At 46.6% G+C, this 10,758-nt stretch overlaps 1 long non-coding RNA gene across 1 annotated transcript; it reads right to left on the reverse strand.

Annotated features, from left to right (window-relative positions):
• Positions 1-821: 821 nt before the first annotated feature.
• Positions 822-7,583, reverse strand: LOC144364727 (uncharacterized). The gene is made up of 3 exons (XR_013434091.1): positions 7,476-7,583; positions 3,000-3,118; positions 822-953 (listed from the first exon to the last, which is right to left on the reverse strand). It is a non-coding gene; the product is annotated as an uncharacterized LOC144364727 (long non-coding RNA).
• Between the last annotated feature and the right edge of the window lie 3,175 nt (positions 7,584-10,758).

A 10,758-nucleotide genomic window follows, 5' to 3' on the forward strand; every position in this document is an offset into this window, starting at 1 on the left:
CAGAGGGGCAAATGGGAAGCAATATGGGCACCTGGCTCCTTGGAGCTGTGAGCAAGCCCTGGCCTGCACAGGCTGTCCTGCACAAGGCCTCTGACATTTTGGTCAAGTTTTTATGCCCATCTATTTCTGTGAACCTGCCTGCATTTCAAAGGCTACATACCTGTCTATAATTGCCTTTCTCAGACACCTGGACAGTGGGCACTTTGGAGGGCAATGGCATTCCACCCATGGGATGAGATCATGAAACAATTACCCTAGCCCAGGTCATGGGGTGAAAGAGGTGGGAACCTTGTTGTGCTGAGTGACCATTGTTACTGGATAGCCTGGCTACAGAGATGGTGGCTTTCTCTGAGGGGCAAAGGTTATGCTATCATTGGCTTTATCTGGTGTTGGTAGCAGAGGCTCAATGGTTTCCTGTTTCCATGGTCCCATGGATAGCATGTATTTTGACGTCCCAGCTCCAGTGGCACTCTCTTCCACCACTGTCATCCTGCTGAGTATGATGGTGACTTTGCCCCCAAGGGCTAGGCTACTGGCTTGCTCTAGGTCATCCTGGAGGTGAGTGGAGCCTAATCCTTCAGCTTTTGCAAAGCATCTGCAAGCAAGTTCCTGAAGAAGTCCCTTTCTGTACAGTCATTCCTATCCCTAAGTAATATGCCCTGACTCAGCTATCAGGGAGGGCAAATTCTTGAACTGAGCTTATCTATGCAATGGCCGGCTGATGAGCCACATTCCCCCATGGGACTGGATGAGGTCCCAGCACTGACCTGCAGGTAAGGGCAGAGTGGGCTCCCAAACTCTGCATTCCACCAAGAGAAATGCCCAGTGCTCACATTGTCTAGTGAAAGATGTACTTGGTCACCAGCTGACATAGCTCAGGAATCTGGCTCTCGGTCCCCAGAAGCATGTGCTCCACAAAGAGTGCAATGGAGAAAACCTGATTCCACTGGGTTCTGTCAAAAGAGGGTGTTACACACTCAGCTCCAAACAAGGACTCTGAGGCAGGAGGAGGGGATGAGAAGGCAGGTGTGAGGCAACACTGGAGGATGAATTGACAGGAAAGGTTATCCACCAGCCCTGTCCTCAGCACTCCCACAGCTCTCCATGCAGGCAGGACTTGGAGTCTCACTTTGCTACCTCAGCATATGAGGTACTGCCACTGTACCCACTCTCTCATAATCCTGCACATGGTGAGTCCCTCTTGATCCTCATGGCCCTCCCCAACCATGAAGGCCTGCCCCTCTGCTTGCCCTGCCTGCCTCTGTCTGTTCTCATGGCTCCCTGCCACCAAAGTGGTTCTCAAAGTGCAGCTTAATAACCTGCCTGACTTTCTTTGGCCCTGGGGTACCATGGCCTCCCTGAATGTGGTTTTTCTGTTTCTCCAGCACTAACGAGATGCCTGGCACTTGACATGGTTTATCAAGGACAGAGTGAGTGCACAAAAAGCCCCTCCCATGGCAGGAGCACCTGCTTACCCTCCTGCCAACTGTACCAGGACCTGGATTCCACTGAAGAGCACAGGCCAAGCATGCCAGGGTGAGCCGGGCTCTGGGTCTCACCTGACCTCTTCAGTGACAGCTTTGGCTGTGCTCCTGCTGTCTTGAAAGTACCAATCTGAGCAGACAAGCTCCAGTGGTATGAGCAGCTTCTTTCCTAGATGCATCCAGGCCTGGGGAATTGGCTTTAGGGTGTTTCTTGTCAGAATTTCAGCACAAGTCATTGCAGCAAACACATCTAGTGTCTAAGAAGACCAGAGCAACCATGTGACCCCACAGGGCCCCTGCTTCTCCACCCATATGCTTCATTGGCTGTGTTTCCCTTAGGCCAGAGCTTCTGGCAGGGGCAGTGTGTCCTTGCATTCTAGGTTCTTAACCTGCTCCTTTGGGTCTTGGGACACAGGAAGCACTAGCCAGCTGTTCCCAAAATCTCTCAGCTATGCTGACTCACATGCCCCTGAAGGGTCTTTTCTTGAGCTCCTGTGGACAGACCAGGGACTAGGCCTCCCTCCCAACTCACTGCCAACTGTGTTATGCTTTTGTGCAGCTTCAGTGAGGCTCTGAAGAACCTGCAGGTGGATGGTCACAATTCTGGAGAATTTGTGCAGCCAGGTCCTGAAATGTGGATAGGGAAGGTGCACCCACAGCAAGCAGAGCCCATCCTTGGGCCTCCCTGAGGCTGCTCATAGCTCACAGACACAGGACCACAGGACCATCTGCAGAAATTGAGGTTTTGAACACTTTTCAATATGTATTTTTAAATCATAAAGATGTGTTTTCCTATGGGAAATCATAACTATTCAAAAAACACGAGAAAGAAAATTACAAGCCAGACTTCCAATCTCCTGACTTCTTTTCAGGACAGCCTCTAGCCATTTTCCCAGCTGTGTCTTTCCTCAGAACCATCCTCAAATCAGAATCACTCTGTTCCTGATTTTTTTTTCCACTCAGGATTAGATTATAAGAATACCTCTATCACTCATTTTCTGTGAAAATGTTGTTTTCAATGGTTGAAAACAACTATTTTAAAATTGTCCTACTTTAATATGTCCCTCCTTCATTTATTTGGACACTTAAATTGTTTCTAATTCTTCTTGATCAGAAATAAAGCTGGAAAGCCTTGCTGTGAGCACCTGCCTGGACTTAGCTGATACTCACAGCAAGACAAGAAGCTGCAGGGGGCAGGCTTCCCAACCACCATGCCATGTGACCACTGCTCAGCACCTGCCCAGGAAGACTGTAAGCCTGCCCTTCTTTTGGAAAACTCAGTTTTGCCAGATAAGCAGGCACAACTGGCATCGGAAGACTTTTTATCTTCTCTTGACTGACTGGTTGGGCTGAGCATGTGAGCAAAGCCTTCTAGAAGCCTGAAAAATTATGCCTGTACAGCTGACTAATAACTTCTACCCATTTTTAAAAATAAGATATATTCTGCTCAGTCCCTGAAACACCTTGATAACATTTTATTATTCTGGCTAGAGTATGTTCTCCCACATTCTTTACCTTCTTTTTCTGTGCTGCATGTGATTGCGAGGCATCTGAGTTTCCATCTCAGGCTTGGCTGCAGCTCTGCAGTTAGCACTTGTCTAGCATGTCTGAGACTCTTGGTTTTCTCCCCAGCTCTAGAAACAAAAAGTGTCAACCATTCCACTGAGTTTCACTTATTATTTTTACCTTAAGAGATTAGTTACATATGTATCTTAATTTTGTCAAGAGAAACTCAACAATTTCATAGAATGTTACAAGGAACCTGGAGAGCTTCTTAAGGTACTAGTATGCCCCATTTCTCAGGGCCTTGGGGAGTGATAAGAACTGGTCATGTGTTCTGCTCAGGGGACATTCTGAGCCTAGCATCCTGCATGGCTTCATTATGTTCTCCCACACTGCAGCATTAGATCTCAGAAGCTGAGTTCCCATGTTTGCCCCTAGTCAATACCATGCAATTTCCACACATGATCTTGAGTAGGTACCTGCCTTTAGCTCCTCCCAGGTAGACACTCTCATAGTCAAGAGCAAGAAGTCCCTCAGATAGTACTGAACCAGCTCCTGCTACAGATCCCCAGGAAACTGCGCAAGGAATATGCCCAGGGTAGTCTGCTGGAAGACTTCTACTAACTTATCTGACTGCAATTTAGGGAGAAAGCCAGAATGGATTGAGACAATTAAAGCCACAAGCTAAGAAAAGCTTGCTCTCTAGGAGAGAGACCAATGTCTTAGCATGGAAGAAGGGGATACACTCCTTTCATTGCTAGTATTTGCTGAGAAAGCTTTTTGGGACCTTTCCTGGATCTGAGCCTCAGGATTGAAATGGTCAACTTGCAGCAGGTAGCAAGCCCTGTGCCTGCTGGAACTTGCTCCAGTTCACCGTACTGCTGGTCAGTGCACCATTGAATCACCTCACAGGCTCCCTTGATGGGGTGTGACTTAAAGGCTTCTCGCCTCCTGGAGACTTACTCCTTCAGCAGAAATTTCAGAATGAAGGCAGGACATGAACTTGAGCCTATTCCACATGGAAAGTGTGAAAACTACAAGTCCCAGAATTTACTAGGTGCTAGCTGCTGTCTGCCCACTAATGGTCAGGCAGTGTCTTTATGGGTAAAGTCTGCATCAGGCCAATCTTGAGCAGTGCTCACTTTTTACATCTGTGATATACTGGGCCTTGACCAAGAGCTCTTCCAGATAGTCCCTGATTCTCCAGCTGAAGGGGAAACTGTTACAAGAACCCTCAGGAAGGCTCATATGGTTCTGCACCATGATGGTAAACATCTCATTCTTGGATCTGCAGTTAGGTAAGGTGAATGAGAGGTGAAGGTGCTGTGGGCCAGGGGTGGCTCCATGGTAAATTGCTTGCTTGGCATGTGCAAGGCCTGGGTTCCATCCCCTGTAACACATAAAAATAAAACAAGGCTGCACAGACAGTTGCTGTCTCCCTTTATGGCCAGGGCTCCTGCTTAACAAGAACTGGAGGGCTACCTCATAACCCCTGTTGACAGACAGAATGAAAGCAGGCAATCTATGCAGGGCCTAGGAGGGGTCCAAAGCCTCAGGCAGAACCAGGTCTCCAGGGCCTGTGCCTGTCTCTCTCCTGCATCGTATTGGCCTACATTCACGAATTGAAGTCCTTGCAATCTGAACAGAAAGCTTGCGGAGGCCCCACACAAAATAGGGAACAGTATAATGGAACATGAGCATGATCAAGGACATATTCTTTCAAAAGAGCAGTGTCCCCACTGCACACAGAATCCAACCTGACTTTCTGAACTATCACAGGTGCCCTGAGAGGAGAAAATGAGGAGAGAGACAGGACAAAGACCTGTCAGGATGCCACAACCTCGCAGAAAGAGCTGGCAAAACATTCCTTGGAAAGCAGCGTCTACGTTCTCAAGCCCAGGAAAGTGACTAAGGGTGCTGTGTGGATTTTCATTCACCTTATATTATTCATTACAAGCAGAATGTTCAACAACTTACTGTTACTAAAAATATACATCCACAACTGCCCAGGTTGGTGAGTCTGGTCTAATCAGAAGCTCCAGGTTGTCATCTCTGTCAATGAGAGAAATTATGCTGGCCAGCAGAGGGGTGACTGTGCTTTGGACCCACTTCCAAAGGGTATGTCTGCAGCAGGGGTGGGACAGGGGACAGGGGACAGTGGCTCAGCATCATAGCCAGTGCTGTTCTTGACACCTCCTTCCTCTGTGTCAACAAGCTTTCTAGCCTACAAGCCAGGGCTACAAATTGAAGTTTCCATCACTTTTAAGTATAAGAGACTCACAAATGCATTTGTCTTAACATTATAAGCAGGATGTATGGAACTTAATTTTACATTTAGTAATAGTAACTAGTGCCTTGAAAAGATGAAGAAGTATTTGCTGCATTTTATATAATTTTTTGGAACAAGCCTACTAGGTTCTAAAAACAAATCGAATAATGACCAACTTCACTATAAAATTAGATAAATATTTTTTTTAAATGTAGCTATAGATAAAATATAATAAAGATGAAGAGACCAAACTAAATTTGATACAGACAAAGTTAAATAAGAAAATACGTTTATCAAAAATTCAGCTTTTCTTGAAGGTGTTTCTGTAAGTAACCCTGAGTACTTTAGACTGACAGTGGTTAATTGGTCGAATTAACTACATCTCACATTCATGCTAAAATGATATATTTTTTACATAATGAAAAGTGCCACAATTTCTTGTAGAAAAAGGTATAATTAATAAATATTTATGTTGAAAAAGAAAGTGAAGCCCTTTGTAGGGAATTTCTTTTTCTGAGTATACAATACAAAGGATTCTACAGCAAATTTAAAAATATCTATTGAGAAAACAAACATCCCATTAGTCAAGGACATCCCTTGTCTTAAGACCCCAGGTTTGGGCTGGGGATGTGGCCCAAGCGGTAGCGCGCTCGCCTAGCATGCGTGCGGCCCGGGTTCGATCCTCAGCACCACATACAAACTAAGATGTTGTGTGCGCCAAATACTAAAAAATAAATATTAAAATTCTCTCTCTCTCTCTCACTCTCTCCCTCTCTCTCACTGTTAAAAAAAAAGACCCCAGCCTAGAACATGCACAGAGGATATAGGGGAGGCAGTGAAAAGACCCTGGGTTGGAGCAGCTGAGAGCCCTGAAAAGTGATCCATAGTAATGCAGTCACCACAGAGGGTCTCCAGGAGACCAAATTTGAAATAATTTGAGAATTAAAAAAAATGAAGGCAACAGGCTATATAAAATGATTAACTAAAAACCAGAAGACTTCTGCCAGAAAGGACTCCAAGGAGGCCAGCAATCTAGCCCCAATGGTATGTGACATTAAGTCTGAGACACACAGTGCTGGTGAAGCGTCACAAGATCCTGTGACAGACCAGCAGTTTCCCAAGGGCCTGCCAGAAATGGGCATTGAGGGTACAGTGCAAACAGGTCCAATTGTTCTTCAGTGTTGCTGGTGACCAGAAGAAACTGGTCCTAGGTGCTGTGGACCATGGGACAGTGAAAAGGGAGGCTGGAAAACCCAGTAAGGCCAGAGCAACAGTGGCAAAGGAGCGATGGGACATGGCTTGGACATGTGCTAAGAAAGGGAGACCATCCAGGGAGACAAAAGCATACTCAGTTTCTGGGCTCACAAACGTCCTTCAGAAGGTGTAACTAGGAAAGAAGTTAAGGAGCACTGCAGAGAGAACTCAAAATGGAAAAGATCCTGTGGTGAGGAAGCCAGCACCCATGGGCCTTGGCCGCCCAGGACTCTGCCATCACCCACATTCCCCCTGTGAACCACGTGAGGCAGCAGACCTGGAGCCATGAGGTCAGAAGAGCAGAACTGGAGGGACCTTGGAGGACCTCATTGGCCTAATATCACCCTGCCCACAGGTAGTTTCGGACTCTTAGACTCTCCATCTGAGACCCTGAGCAAACCTCCTGTCCCCATGGCACAGGCTCTTTAAAGATTGTCTCAAGTCTGAAGAAAAGGGTTATGGTTTTGTAGAAAAAGGATCATGGATAATAAATGACACTCCTGGGTCCTATTTTTGTACTTTCTGTTACTTCAAGCAGTAGCCTGAAAAGATAATTTTTGTTACTTCTCTGTATATCTCCATCTCAATTTTAATAACCTTGAATGGCAACCCTGGCTGCTATTTATGACATGCTGGCAAACATCCTATGAGAACAATATTTTTAAAGTTCTCTATAATGAAATAAAGTAAAGCACACAAAAGCAGAGAAAGGAAGCCAACAATCCCCATGACCACCATTCAGGTGGCCAACAATCTTTCATGACCAACTCCAGGTGGTCAATAAACACCCCAGGACCACAACCTGCATGGCCAGCAACCACACATAACCACCATCCAGGTCTGTTTTGAGATCTTGGAGCAAAAACATAGCTCTGCCCTCCTAAGGTGGAGAAAAATACACCTGGGTGTGCTCCTTCCCCTGAGACGGTATAGCAAGTACCTGCACTGCCCACTGCTCATAGTACCTGAAGGTGCCGGCCTCCTAGAGTGCATCCTGGTTTGCAACTTCTCTCCCCACCCGCTCCTTCAGACTGCAGAGCTTGTTCTCTTCTTGCTTCTTTAGAAGGATGGAGAGGTGCATCTTGGATATCCACAAAAACAAGGCTGTAGAAAGGCAAAAGGTACATAATTTGGCCACCTGTCAGCACCAAATTGGAGGCTCTGCTGTGCTGCTTGACCAGTTCTCTTGCAGAGGGAAGCCAAAGGTCCCCTGGCCAGGCCAACTCTAGAGCAGAATTCAAGAGATGTCCTTAGATTCCCGCTATGCCAGCTGCATCTGCCAAGACACAAGAACCTAGAAGGGCAGCTCACCACACTCAGCCACCTTATCCCCACTGCTCAGGAAGGGCCTGCTGGGGTAGGATGAGAAGCAGGGACATGTCTCGTACTACTGCACACAATGTCCCTGTTCAAGAGGCTGAGGAGGACGGTGACTCTTCTCATGTTGTGTGTGCAGCTCTCCTCATCACTGAGCATCCCCATGGCACTTTGCACACAGCTCCTCAACAGTCTGGTGGTGTCCAGAACCTGTGCCTGCCAAGGGAGACAGCACATCATCTGCTGCTGCCATGTCCAGGATGGGTAAAAATTATGCTGCCCACACAAGAATGTGACCTTGTGTCCACATGTGAATTGGACAACTCCCAGAGGACCACTGTCAAGGTGGTAGCTGATGTCATGGATTTGGCCAGTGGTTGAGGGACAGGGCAGAGCTAACCAGAAACTTTCTTTATGAAAGAAAAGGCAGATCTTGTCCTAGTAAATCCCCAACACTTCTATCATAAAGAGAAGGCAGGGCTCAGCAAGACCCTGGCACAGCTACCTGAGCTCCTCCAGCTCAGCCATCTGCAGCCAACAGGGGAACAGAGGAGAACTCACATCACCTCCCCTCAGATTGGTGGCCTCTCATTCCATCTCCTCCGGACTTTCCTCTTTCATTTCCATTCCTGCACCTCCCCTGATTTGCTGGTCTCTGCCTCCATCACCTCCTCCTGGTTGATTTTTGATGCAAGGAAAGGGACCACAATCAAGTCACTACTTGGAGAAGGAAGGGGGTGGGTGGTACCAGTTTTTTGCCTAGGCTGAGCCTCACCAGGGTTTCCTGTCCTAAATTTCAGTGGCAGCCCCAGTTAAGGGGACATCTATCATCCACTAGTCAGGTGCCCCACAGCCTGGGCTGAGGGCCTGGCACATGACCCAAAGAACACTAGCTAATATACTGGATGCTGCTTCTTGGCCTTCCCAAGGCCCTGGTTATATTGATCATACACCAGGCAGTTTAGTGCCACATCCTGAGTTCCTACTATGGGCAGGTGTCAAGACTCAAAAGTGACTCAAATGTGGCAGCCATGACTCCAGCTTCACAGGAAGCTGCCTAACTTGGCACTTTTCACCTGCCTTTCTGCCCCCACCTTCTGCCACCTTGCAACTCATGCTTTAGGCTGCCTCCTGGCATGAACAGCTGGCTGATGGTGACACTCTACAGCTTAGTCACATCAGCAGCTATGACTGTGGACCTCTTCAGGTCATCAATGTGCACAGACCACCATAGCCCTTTGAATAACAAAGCAACCAAGTCTTCTCACATCTGTCTGCTTTCTTCTTGTTATATTCAGGTATACACCTCTGTTCAGATGTTTAATCACACTACTGGCAGAGGGTACCTCAAAATCTACATCCCCAAACACACCAAAACCCATCAGACCCCCTACATCACATCAGCCCACACACCATCTATGTGGGTATCAAGGCTGATTAACTGCCATGCAAAGACTACATGACATGGGTCCTGCCCACAGTTTTTTATGTGCATCTTACCATACTCACTGTCCCATAATTAGAAAGTGCTGCAAGGTGCTGACAGTTTGGCTTTCTATCTATGAAATTATTAAACTGTTTCCCTCTTTCCAAAATACAAATTGTCCAGCTGGTGACCTTCTATAGAATAAGGGATGGACTGATTTGAACACAGTACTTCCCCAAGGAGCAGGCACAAAGAGTTAACACTAAGTGCAAGGGGAAGATCTCTGAATCATTTGTATAACAAAAAGTAGGAGCAAGAGTGAATCCTGTGCACTCCTGAGGTAGGCCAGGCCATACTGACATAGCAGCAGCAAGTTCCAGGGTGATGGCTGTGAACAGTGAGCCCAGAGAAGCAGCCGAGACATATTTAAAGACAGTCACTCATCTTTTGGCCCTACCTCCATGGAATCCCACGTTGGATGCTCTGCTCCTCATCCAGGAGAGTTTTGTTGCTGCAGTCTGGATGGGCATGAATAACCGAGCCACCACAAAGCCTTGTAGGTTCAAACAGCAACTACTTTATTTCAACTCTCACGCAGTGCTTCCAGAAAAACCCCACACCGGTGGAAATTCCTCTTCCAGCACTTCCCCAACCAATGGGAACTCTCTGGGAATCCCCGAGAGAACTCCATGCAAAAACTCCAAAGTAGCTGCGCCTGAGGCAGCAAGAGCCGCCCCATTGCCCGACAGCAAAGGTCAAATATACAATACAATAAATCCAGCATCACAGCAATTATGTATAGCTTAACTCAAATCATCATCTGAATGGTTCGCTGGCATCACCTTTCAAACATTCTCTCTGGCAAATGCCAGGTGTCATTCTGACCAGCTGTGGCTCTCAACATTTTGTGATGAAATAGACAAAGACACAGCCCTGAGTTCCTTGTATTTTGTTGATTTCATTAATAGTAGAATACCTATTGAGAAAACAAAAATCAAAACAAAGCAAGCAATGGAGCAAAATCTAATGTGTGCGAGGGCTGATGGGTGTCCCAGGAGCTGTTGAGGCTTTACCACATTCCACACAATGCCAGGGGCCACCACATCTCTCATGAGAGGAGGGTGTCTTCCAATTCATAGGATTACTTCCTCTAACTGCTAATCAGAATCCCCATCTACCCTGAATGTCTCAGGGTACCCATATGCCAGAAGGATGGGGCTTACTGGCCTTCCCATTTTGAGATAGTACAGTGTGGTATGGTGCCCCTTGAACACCCAGTGGCCAAAGACCACCTCCTTAAAGGATCTGGCTGGGCCTTAACTTATAACAGGTTCACCATACTTTAAAGGGGCAGAAATCACTCTTATATTACATGAGGTAACAGAATACAGCAATTATGAAAGCAACAGATTTATGGATATCATAAAAATATCCAATAAATATTAATTTATTTATATAGTCTTACTGCCCTTAAACTTATGATAAGTTCTTTTCTTTCTTTTTAT

The sequence above is a fragment of the Ictidomys tridecemlineatus genome, unplaced genomic scaffold, assembly GCF_052094955.1.
Source record: "Ictidomys tridecemlineatus isolate mIctTri1 unplaced genomic scaffold, mIctTri1.hap1 Scaffold_89, whole genome shotgun sequence".
Classification (NCBI taxonomy): domain Eukaryota; kingdom Metazoa; phylum Chordata; class Mammalia; order Rodentia; family Sciuridae; genus Ictidomys; species Ictidomys tridecemlineatus.